This window comes from Octodon degus, unplaced genomic scaffold (genome assembly GCF_000260255.1).
Source record: "Octodon degus isolate 3935 unplaced genomic scaffold, OctDeg1.0 scaffold00084, whole genome shotgun sequence".
Lineage (NCBI taxonomy): Eukaryota > Metazoa > Chordata > Mammalia > Rodentia > Octodontidae > Octodon > Octodon degus.
In genome coordinates this window covers 905,541-917,466 of record NW_004524660.1, presented here as the reverse complement: position 1 = coordinate 917,466, position 11,926 = coordinate 905,541, and positions in this window count along the sequence as shown.

Here is an 11,926-nt window from a genome sequence, read left to right as displayed (position 1 = left end):
GATTCACAGGTATATCCATCCGTTTTCTCTTACTACAACAAAATATCTGAGACAGGCTACTTATGGAGAAAAGAGAATTATTTAGTTTCCAGCTTGATATTTGAAAGCCCGAAGAGCACAGTGCTGGTTCAGGTGAGGGCTCCATGGTAGATGATGAGAGTGTCTAAGGACTGAGAGATCATACTGCAAAAGCAAGAGCTGAGAGAATAAATATGGTCCCTGAGTACTTTGTGAGAAATTACCATTAGATTGTACTGCTTACCATCCCACTACCTCTCAGTATGATTGCCTTGTGGACCAACCTTCAACAATGAACTTTTGAGGGGGAGATCCTCAAATCACATCTGAACCAAAGCAGAAGAAATTCTTTATATACTGTGTTTTGGATATAAGTCCTTGTCAGGTACATGAATTGCAAATACTTTTCTCCCAGTCTATAGATTCCTCTATTAATTTTCTTAGTAGTGAATTTTGATGGGCAGAACATTTTAATATTTATGAAGTGCAATGATTTTAATATTTATGAAGACCCTGTATCATTTTCACAAAGTCAGCTGTTGCTTTTTGTGTCCACAGAAATCTTACCTCCTGAAGCGCAGAAGTGTGTTATTCTGTTTTCATCTTGAAATTTTATGGTTCTACCTTTCACATTGAGGTCTACAATTGACCCCAAATTAATTTTTTGTGTAAAATGTGAAACAAGGGTTGATGTTTAATTTCTCTAAACGTTAATTTTCTTTCCCACATGGTTTTGTGGCTGTTTCTGTTCCACTGATTGATTTCCCTATCCTTATCCCAGTACCACATGATTCTATGACCATATTTTTGTAGTAACTCTTGGAAGCAAGCTGTTTAAATCTTTCAACTTTTCTCAGATCTTAAGGATTTTAACCATTTAAAGCAATTTATATTAAAAAGATGCTATTTAATTTTTTTCTTCCATAGTTAATATTTTTATGTATATGCTTTAATGATTTTTTTCTTTACAAGAAGTTTTGGACAATTTCATTTTTGTGCATTTTGGTATGATTTTATTTAAATGTCTTTGCAAAAGGTTCATTTTTCTGGGAAATGTGGTATTATAAGTTGAACTAAATTCAGAAATTTTAAATCTTTAAAAAAATGCTTGAAACTATTGTTTGAAGCAAGGTACAACTCCCCTATGATGAATGCTATCACTATGTATATATAAAATGTACCAATAAAAAAATTCAAGGAAAAAAAATAAAAATAAAAAAATAAAAAAATAAAAAAAAAAAGAATAAAAGACTTCAGCAGAAAGTTACCAACAACAACAACAACAAAGCAATTTATAGTTCCATAATAATCTTTGAATCAGCCTATCGTATTTCTTTTTAAAATCTTATGGCATTTTAATTTTTTTCTTTGAAATTATAGGTTAATTTGGGAGATTAGCTATCGCAATAATATTAAGTCTTACAGTTCATGGACATTGTATATATCATCAATTATTTAAATGGCCTTTTAGTTTCTCTTGGCAATGTCTTGTAGTTTTCAGCATAGATATCTTTCACTACGTTTTTAGATAATCTTTTTTATTAATTAATTAATTGAATATAGGGCCTCTGTACAGTTCAGACTCATAGTGATCATCCTGTCTCAGCCTCCCCAGCTGGGATTACATGCGTGCACCACCATACCTGGTTCCAGGGCTGGCACAGCGAGCCCAGAGTTCTGGGGTGGGAACAGCATGTGGTACCAGGGATGGAACTTGGGTCCTTGCACTTGTCAGGCTGGGACTTATACTGCTGAACTATCGCCCCAGCCCTACTTAATCTTTTTGATACTATTGTAAATAATATTTTTACATTTTTTTCACTTACCAGTGGCTAGTACATATAAATGTAACTTATTTTTGTGTATTGAAATATATATATATATATGTATATATATATATATATATATATTTATTTATTTATCTTTGTATTTTAGGGAAGGATCTACAGGTTGTTCAGGGTCTCACTACTAGACCAGACTCGTAGTGATCCACCTGTTTACAGCCTCCCAAGAGCTGGGATTACAGGCACATGCCACCACACCCAGTCTCAATTGTCCTCTCAGCGTGTCCTGGGGGCGGGTCCCACATCGCACGCGGGGGTTGAATCTCTGCATCTGCCTAGGCAGGCTCTCTATTCCGCTGAGCTGCCTGGCCAGCCCGAACAGTTTTTTCTGGGTATTGTTAATGCAGTTGCTCTTGCCTGTCAGGGGAAGCTTTGGCCATATGCATCTCATCCAGCCCAGGCGCCCGAGGTGCTCTTCACGTGGCTGCAGGTTGGTGCCAGTTATGGACTGAGAGTTCAGCTGGGGCTGTTGCCGGGTGACCTGCGGCCCATCCAGACTGGTAGCTGTCTTCCTCCAGGCAAGAATCCCGAGAGAATCCGGTTGAAGCTGTTCAGCCTTATCTGACCTACTTTGGAAGTAAAAGGGTGCTCTCTCTACCAGTTTTTGGCCCCAAACAAGTCACCAGATCAACCTCCATAAGGAGGCAGGAACTTGCAGAAAGTTTCTTGGTGGGAAAAGTCTCAAAAACTTTCAGTCATACTTTATAACTTTCACAGGTAGTTTAGGTGAGGTTTATCAACTTCATTAACTTTTTCAAATATTTGCCTTCATTTTATTGGTTATTTGTTCATTTAAAAACTGTTTCTTATTCCTATTTTTATGATTTTCTTTTACTTACTTTGAATTTAATTTTCTCTTCTATCTCAGCTTATTAAGTTAGAAATATCCTTAGATGATTGATTTTATGATTTTTTTTTTTTTTTGTCTAATAAAGATACTTTTAAGCGCTTCCCTGGCAAGTGCAAGGGTCTGAGTTCAATCCCCGGTTCAGCCAAAAAAAGAAAAAAAAAAAGATATTTTAGGGGCTACCCAGAGAGCTCAGTGGACTAAAGCACCTGCTTAGGCAGGCATGGGGACTGGGGTTCAATCCCCGGTGTGCCATGCCTCCCTGCCCCTTGGGGCACACTGAGAAGGTGACTGAGATGGTCTACTGAGTGTAGCTGCACCTGTAATCCCAGCTCTTAAGAGGCTGAAAACAGGAGGATCACTAGGAGTCTGATCTGTGTAGTGAGACCCTGTATTAAATTACATAAGAAAGATATTTAAATCTATGAATTTCCAAAGCATTACAAATTTGTAATTTTTTTTTATTATAATCTTACCTTAGGGCCATACAGAAAGCTAGGTCCAGCTGTCCAGAAGACAGAGGCATTAGGCACACATGGCTCCTTTTGCTAGATTTTACTGCTCAAGAGGAAAGATCTAGAGCCAGATTGTCTGGGTTTAATTCTACCTCTGCACCTAACAGTTATATGAGGTTGGAAAATTACTTAGTCCCTCCATGCTTGCATTTCCTCCAAATAATAGATTAACAGATTACTGACAGCCTGAAATCCAACTGAGTGAAAAATTATGTATAAAGTGGAGATGGAATAATGATATCTATCTCAAAGATTGTTATAAGGGCTAAATGAGTTAGGGTTTGTAAAGTGCTCAGAATTGAATTTTAAAATATATTTCTAAGTATCTTTGCTATATTAAATTTGAAGGCAAATGGAGGCCCATTAAGCCATTCACATGATTATTACTGTATGAGTCAAGCATAACAGTGTTGAGGAGTTGCCAGCCAGGATGGCACTGATTAGTAGAAAGTCTGATCTGAAGAATCCTCTTCCTAAGTCTCTTCTCTAAGGATGGACCCCTGAATAAAAGAGGAAAACATAGCCGCAATTACGTATCATAGCAATTTAAAATGTTCATGTTAATTTGCAAAATAAAATGAGGGTAAATTTCACTTGCATCTTAACCAAAGCGCTAGCATCATTGGCCACTTACTGGTCCAGTCTTTCAGATAGATGTGCCGGACAACACTGAAGGTCGGCATTGCCTTTTAAAGCTTATTTTAAACCTACATATTGCCCTAAATCTGATCATACACATAACAGTAATGGAGAGATTAAGTGGATAAAGAAGATTAATATGGAATGAATCTCTCTACAATTCTGAAAGAAGCTGTATTATCTACCCTCACTCCTTTTAGTAGACATACTGTATTTGTGTTATGAAAAATCATCTCATTTGATTGTTTCCTCTCTCTTTGCTTTATAGCCATTCCTTTCACTATTTGCTTTGCTTTACTAGACTATAAGAGTCTGGAGTAAGGCCTAGGTTTTACATCTTTTGTTTTTGTCGCGATGCCAGAACGTAATTATTACATTTGACTGAAATGACATCAACTTCTGATCAAATGTAGATGAATAGATCATTGGCAGGCTGAAATCAAATCTATCTAACTTTGACATTTCTTAGGTTTACAAAGAGTTTTAAACATATAAAAATAATAATGATAATTCTGCTTGAAACACACTGAATGAAATTTAGCTGACATCATTCATTTACAATATGCAAGGTCAAAACAATAATTTTTTAGTCAACTAGAATCCATGCTTTATTCAGATTGCTTTCATTTTTACCTGATGTCATTTTTCTGTCCAAAATTCTGTCTGTAACACCAGCTACAGTCAGCTGACATAGCTCCCAAGGCTTCTCTGGCTTAGAGAGTTAAAAGAATAAATTTATTACTGATTCCAGTGAAGAAATAATATCACTTACGTCAGAAGTATGACCTGGATAATAATGGACATAATTCCAACAGTAAATGGCTTAAGGTATCCTCTAGGAGGCTGGTGAGATAGCTTAGGCTAGCTTAGACAAGCACAAGGACTGCGGTTCCATCCCCAGCACCACATGATGTGCCAGCCCTAGCCCCAGGGTGGGCTGAGCCAGCCAGAATCTGGGCATGGTGGTGGTGCACACCTGTAATCCCAGTGCTGGGGAGGCTGAACGCAGGAGGATCACCATTAGTCTGAGCTGCGTAGTGAGACCCTGCAATAGCCAAATACGTAAAACAAAGATACCCTCTAATTACCTACTACCTTTCTTTGGCTTATTTGAGGAATTTGACATAAATATCAGGTCATCAAGTTTTGCATTCTTTTATGGTAACTGAAAGGAAAGGCATTTCTCTATTTGAAGACATCATTTCTAATCAATTGAATATAAAGATACAAAAAGAGTTTAAAAGCAGCCTAAACTTTTGTGAAGTGAGAGTTAACAAGAAAAGAGGAATTAATTAAATTTAATCTTCAAAATTTGGGAGCAATGGAATAGAATAAAGAAGTCGACTGTTTAACTCAATGAGAAAATAGACTCTGCACAGCTATATTTCCTAAAACTCAGGAGCAGGTGTGTGGAGTGGGTTAAAAATCACTCAGTAAATATTTATTGAACACTTATTATGTGTTCAATACCATGAAGATCTAGTAGGTACAGAAGACCTTAGTCTTCTGGAGCTGGGATGTTTATTAAAAGAAGACCTAATAACTGAATCTCAGAGGAAAAGATTTGGTCTCTATCTCCTACTATCCTGGATATTTTTGACAGTGAGATGAAAACACGGCAAAGCACAAAGCAGACACCTTCCCAGGGTCAGAGCACCTTCTTGTCTTACATTTACAAAAAATTGAGAGGCTGCTTAAGTAATTTCACTGAACAGAAAGGTAGGTCACTGGGCAATTCTTGGGATCTGAATTGACTAGCATCATCTCTGCTAATTAAATAATAATAGTACCATTCAAAAAATATTTTATTTTACCAGGCATCTGCATAGTAAATATATCTCAAAATTAAAGAAAAGTTAAAGTATATAGTATAGAGTGTCTGTCATAATGGTTGGCATGAAGTTAGTATTAAACACATGCACACACACACACACACACACACACACACACACACACTTTCTTCTTCAGCCAATGTGAGTTGTATATTGGACCTGCCTCTGAGAAAGAATATAAATCAGGCTCCTATCATTCAGTACAGGCAATCTGTCCCACCCCTGCACATCTGGTATGGACAGCATGCAAATTCATCTTTAATCAACAGTTTAGAATAATGACATTTCTGACCCTCATCAGAGAATTCAACGAGGAGCTGATTGCAATACAGCTCTTCCCAGATACTTGCTGGGGCAGCTGGTGCTTGAGGGAAGCTATCTAACAGATATATTATCAACATGCTTTCTTTGTCTAAGCTTTTATTTGAATCAAGCAATTATTAGAAAAGTTATCTGGACTTTATTATCATAATTTTGTATAAAATCTTTTGTTGAATTAAATGTGTTGCTCTTTTATCCATTTTTTGGAGGCTGTATATTAAAATTATCTGCCTTGTATGGGACCTGGACTATGAATAGTTTCTTTTATGGAAAAAAAAGGTAAAACAAAATTTCATAACAAGATGATAAGGGAATAACAATAGTTAATACTCTGCATATTATTATCTCTAAAAGTAGTTGCTCAGAGTAAAAATTATGGGTAAAAAGCTTCTCCAGTCAGTATAAGCACAAACTCCTTTTCTATGAACTAAGAGACATGAACGGTATAAGTAACTTGCATATTTTTCTTTTCCCTTCCTTTCTTTCCACTTTCCCCCATCATAGTTCCTTTTTAACAATTTCTTCCCATTTCACACTGTCTATTGTACAGACCTATTTTCTCCTTTAGTTTCTCACACCAGGGAGGAAATACAATGTTTACACGTTTGAGTCTTGTTTATTTTACTTATCATTATGGTCTCTAGTTGCATCCACTTACCTAAAATGTCTGAACTTTGTCCTTAATTATGGCAGACTAATACTCCATTATATAAAAAGACCATATCTTTTTTAAAAAAATCCATTCCTCTGTTGATGGACATTTGGTTTTTTCCCCAAGAGTTGTTATTACAAACTGCTCTAAACATGACTGCGTACATTCACTCTGATATGATGCTTTAAATTCTTTTGGGAAGATACCCAAGAGGGGAATAGCTAGGTTGAGTGGGACCTCTAATCCCTGTAATCCACTAGCTTTCTGAGGAATTTTCATACTGATTTCCACAATGGTTGTACCAGTCTACATTCTCACCAGTGGTGGAGAAGTGTCCCGAGCCAGCGGGTCAGTCAACGAAGGTCACCTGGGAGAGGAGCGGGGAATTGAGGAGGGGACAAAGGACTGGAGACATGAGAAATGGAGACAAGATAGGATTCTAATCAAGTCTCATTTATTCAGGGGAGGTGCTGGGTATATACAAGGGGTGTAGGAATGATGAAGTCTCGGCTCTAGGGGGTCAGCAGGTATCTAGGTAATGGGGGAAGGTGCCACCCCTGGGGCATAGCACGTGATTCACGGGGAATGGGCAAGGTGAGAAGGACCATAAACTTAATTCAGCAGGGGAATAGAAAGTTAAGAAAATGGTTGACACTATTATAAAATGGATATCAGTTAATGGCTTCCCACAGAGAAGGGCTCCATTTCTCTATAGCTCCACTAACAGTTGATTTCTTGTTGAGAGTTATTCTTTCTTGGGTGAGATGGAATTTCAGTGTTGTTTTAATTTGCATGTCTTGAATGACCAGTGTAGTTGAACCCTTTTTTCATATATTTAGGTGTCATTTGTACTCCGATACCTATTTTTGGATTGGGTTTTTGAATTTGAGGGGGTCTGATTTTTTTCAATTCTTTATATGTTCTAGATAGAAGTCTTTTGTCTTAGGGACAAGTAGATAAATTATTTTCCTACTCTGTGAGTAGTCTTTTCACTTTGTTGGTGATTTATTTTTCTGTGTGAAAGCTTTTTAGTAAGATGATGTGACAGTTGTTGATTCTTTGAAGTGTTTCCTGAGCAATCTGGGTTTTGTTCATCAACTCTCTGCCTATACCTGTCTTCAAGATTTCTACCTATTTTCTCTTCCAGTAGATATAGTGTTTCTGTTTTAATAATTAGATCTTTGACCCATTTTTACTTTTGTTTAGTGCATGGTAATAGACATGGGTCTAGTTTTAGTCGTTGGCATGTAGACACCCAGTTTTCCCATACCACTTATTGAAAGGACTATCTTTCTTCCAGTGAACATGTTTGGCCACTTTGTCGAAAATGAGGTGGTTGAGTGTGTTTGAAGTTGTGTCTGCATCTTCCAATTTGTTCCATTGACCAGAAGGTCTGTTTTTTGTCAGTACCATGCTGATTTTATCATAGTAGCTTTGTACTATAACTTCAAGTCAGGAATTACGATGCCTCTTTGTTGTTAAAAATTGCTTTTGCTATTCTAGGCTTCTTCTGGTGCCAAAGGAATGATAGGAATATTTTCTCCAGTTCCGTTAGGTGTTAACAATATTTTGATTGAAGTTGCATTAAATATGTAAAATTTTTGGAGTATAGCTAGTTTTACAATATTGGGTCTTCCTATCCATGAACAAGGGACATATTTTCCATTTTCTGTTATCCTCTTTAATCTCCTTTTCAAAACTGCAATTTTCAGCATATAGATGTTTACTTTTTTTTTTTTTTTTTTTTTACAATGATTCCTAAGTATTTCATTTTGGCTGTTGTTGTGAAGAGTGTGGTTTTCCTGATTTGTCTCTCAGTAAATTTGTTGTTTGTGTACAGGAATACTTTAGATTGTTGAGTGTTCATTTTATATCTAGCTACTGAATTTGTTTATTTAATTTAGATGTCTTTTGCTAGAGTTTTTGGAGTCTTCTATGTACATTATCACATCAGTTGTCAATAATGATAATTTAATTATCATTATTCTTCCTTTTCTATCCTTATTCCTCTTATTTCTCTCCTTATTTAATTGCTCTGGCTAATGTTTCTGGATGCATATTGAATAGGAGTGATGATAATGGACATACTTGCCTTATTCCTGATTCTACAATAAAAGCTTTCAGTTTTTACCCACTTAGTAGAATTTTGGCTATTGGTTTGTCATAGATGATTTTTATCAGATTGTGGTATAAAATATCTATTTTGATTTTCCATAGGATGTTTTTTTTTTCCGGAACTGGGGATTGAACTCAGGCCCTTGCGCTTGCCAGGGAAGCTATTATTCTACTGAGCCATCTCCCCAGCCCCGCCATAGGATTTTTAACATAAATGAGTGTTGGACTTTGTCAGAAGCTTTTTCTGCATCTAGTGAGATGATCATGTGATTTTTTGTCTTTGGCTTTGTTGATGTGGTATGTTACATTTATTGATTTGCTTATGTGGAATCATCCCTGTATTCCTGAGATGCCTCTCACTTGGTCATGCTATATTATCTTTCTGATGACTTGTACTCTTTTTGCTAGTTTCTTACTGATGATTTTTGCATTTATTTATTTATTTATTTTAAAATTAATTTTATTGGGCCAACCAAATATCTCAGTGGATTAAAGTGCTTGCAAGCAGGTCCAGGGGCCAGGGGTTCAATCACCAGGTCTGCCATGCTGGCCCCATCCTCAATGCACACCGAGACTGAGTGGTGGCACATGCATGTAATCCCAGCTCTTGGGAGGCTATAAACAGGTGTATCACTATAAGTCCAATCTAGTAGTGAGACTCTAAGCACCCTGTAGACCCTTCCCTAAAAAAAAAAGGCATTAATTTTATTGAGAAAGAAATAACAATGGGATAATTTCAAAACAGGTTAGTAGGACAGGTACAATAATTAATACATTGCATATTGTTGTCTTCATAGTAGTTATTCATAGTACAAGATGCAGATATGACTTCTTGTCTAAACACTATTAGTACAAATCTTTCTTCTCATTGAACTAAGAGAAAGTAGTTGCATATCTATCCTGTTTTGTATATATATATATTTTTTTTCACTGCAAATTGTCCTTCATTTATATCCCCCTTTTTTGTTTAGTTTTGTCAGAGATGGGTATTCTATTGCCATTTAAATATTGTAGATGTGTGAATTCAGTAAAATAATCCAATATAGTCCAGTAGTCTATACTAGTAGTGGGTTATTTGCAGGACTGGCAATGTCAGAAGTTGTTGACTTGAGTTTTTTACAGCTTAGCATATTAATATGGCTTTGCTTTCAATGCCTCATTTTTATACTTTTCTGCTGGATGGTTAAGACCAAGATAAAGCAAGATCTATACAACAACAACCCACCCCCTCCATAACCTTCATATCTGATAAGGTCAGTCAAATCCCCTCAGGATTTACCCTGAAACCTTGTACTGCAGTTTGTAGATCTTTTGTCAGTGTCAGCCATGTAGATGAGTCATGACCGTTGCTTGACCAATTTGCTCTCTATGAAAACCTGAGAGATTGTTTTCTCTCTAGGTGACGCTCCTTAGGCACACTCTATATCACTGATCACTTTCCTCTGTGGTCCCATAATCTTGAACAGAAAATTTGGGACAACACTGAGTTACACGATGTCATAGTATAGGTTTTCTTATGTCCTGAGAGCTCACTGACCTTGAAGGGCTAGTGCAAATTGTTCTTCATTTATATATACATATATTTTTTCACTGCAAATTGTCCTTCATTTATATCCCCCTTTTTTGTTTAGTTTTGTCAGAGATGGGTATTCTATTGCCATTTAAATATTGTAGGTGTGTGAACTCAGCAAAATAATCCAATATAGTCCAGTAGTCTATACTAGTAGTGGGTTTGCTCTCTGTGAAAGCCTGAGAGATTGTTTTCTCTCTAGATGACTCTCCTTTAGGCACACTCTATATCGCTGATCACTTTCTTCTGTGGTCCCATAATCTTGAACAGAAAATTTGGGACAACACTGAGTTACACGATGTCATAGTATAGATTCTCTTATGTCCTGAGAGCTCACTGACCTTGAAGGGCTAGTAGGGAAGACACCACCTCTGTTACAGCACTTGTCATCTGCTCTTGGAGTTGTTTACACTATTGTGTTTTCACCTGCCAGACTGTGAGCCACTTCACTAGTGTATCATTTTTGTCTTTTCCAATGCAGTATATGGCAAAGGACCTTTTCAAAAGTATGGTAATAACTGTTTAAATGTCAAGGGAATGAATAAAGCAATTCAGTGTCCCTTATATAACACCCACTGAACATTGCCTCCTTGAATTATAACACGAAAAAGATTTTTAATATCTTTTTATTCAGTTTATGCTTCATGCAAAACACTTCTGCAGCTACGAGAGATCTTCATGTCTCTACTGTCAGGAGTTCCCTATCAGATGAGAGAGATTTACATATATGTTAACAGATTCAAGATAGTCTGAATTCAGTATCTTAATAGAAGCATCTTGAGGAACTGTGAAATGTACAAGAAATTAGTTACAAAATGGAGACAAAAGATTTTTATTTGGTTGAGATTCAGACTGATTAGATAGACCTTTAGCAGGCAGATATGGGTATGGGAAACAGGTAAAGAAAAGAGTTTTCTTCCTTTACTGTTCTCTGACGCCTCAATGTATCTATTCCTTCACTTCCCAGATTAGTAAAAGACTCTTGAGGCTTTTGAATGTATAGATCATATTTATATTTTGTATCAATGAATGCTTAGCATGAACCTAGAAAATGATAACTTTTCAAAAGATGTTTGTTTGAAAGCAAGGTTTGTGATTATAGAGGTAAATAAGACTAGAAAAGATAGTTGAAACCAAATTGAGAAGGTCATTTAGTTTGAAAGAGACATATTTTTGGAAGGTAAAATTTTTTTTTTTGTGTGGATATTCATTGAAGATTTTTGACTTAGGGAGGAATGCAATCAGATTTGATTATATGTGATGGATGGATTGTTGAAGGAATCCGGTGACTAAGAAAGAGGATACATGCATCTTTTAAAAGATGGAAAGTGATACTGTAGAACTGTTTGGAAATGGGCCATACAGAAAAAACAGAAAGGAAAGAACAAAACTTCTATAAAGCAAGCAGTAGAGGAAAAATCACTTTCAAGAAAACGTTAATTCATAAAATTTTTAACCATATTCAAAGTAGACTAAACTATGATGTTCGTGTTACTAAGTGTATTAAATGCATTTTCCAACTTCACATGTTTTTAAACTGCAATGAGTTTATCTGGACATAGTGATATCATAC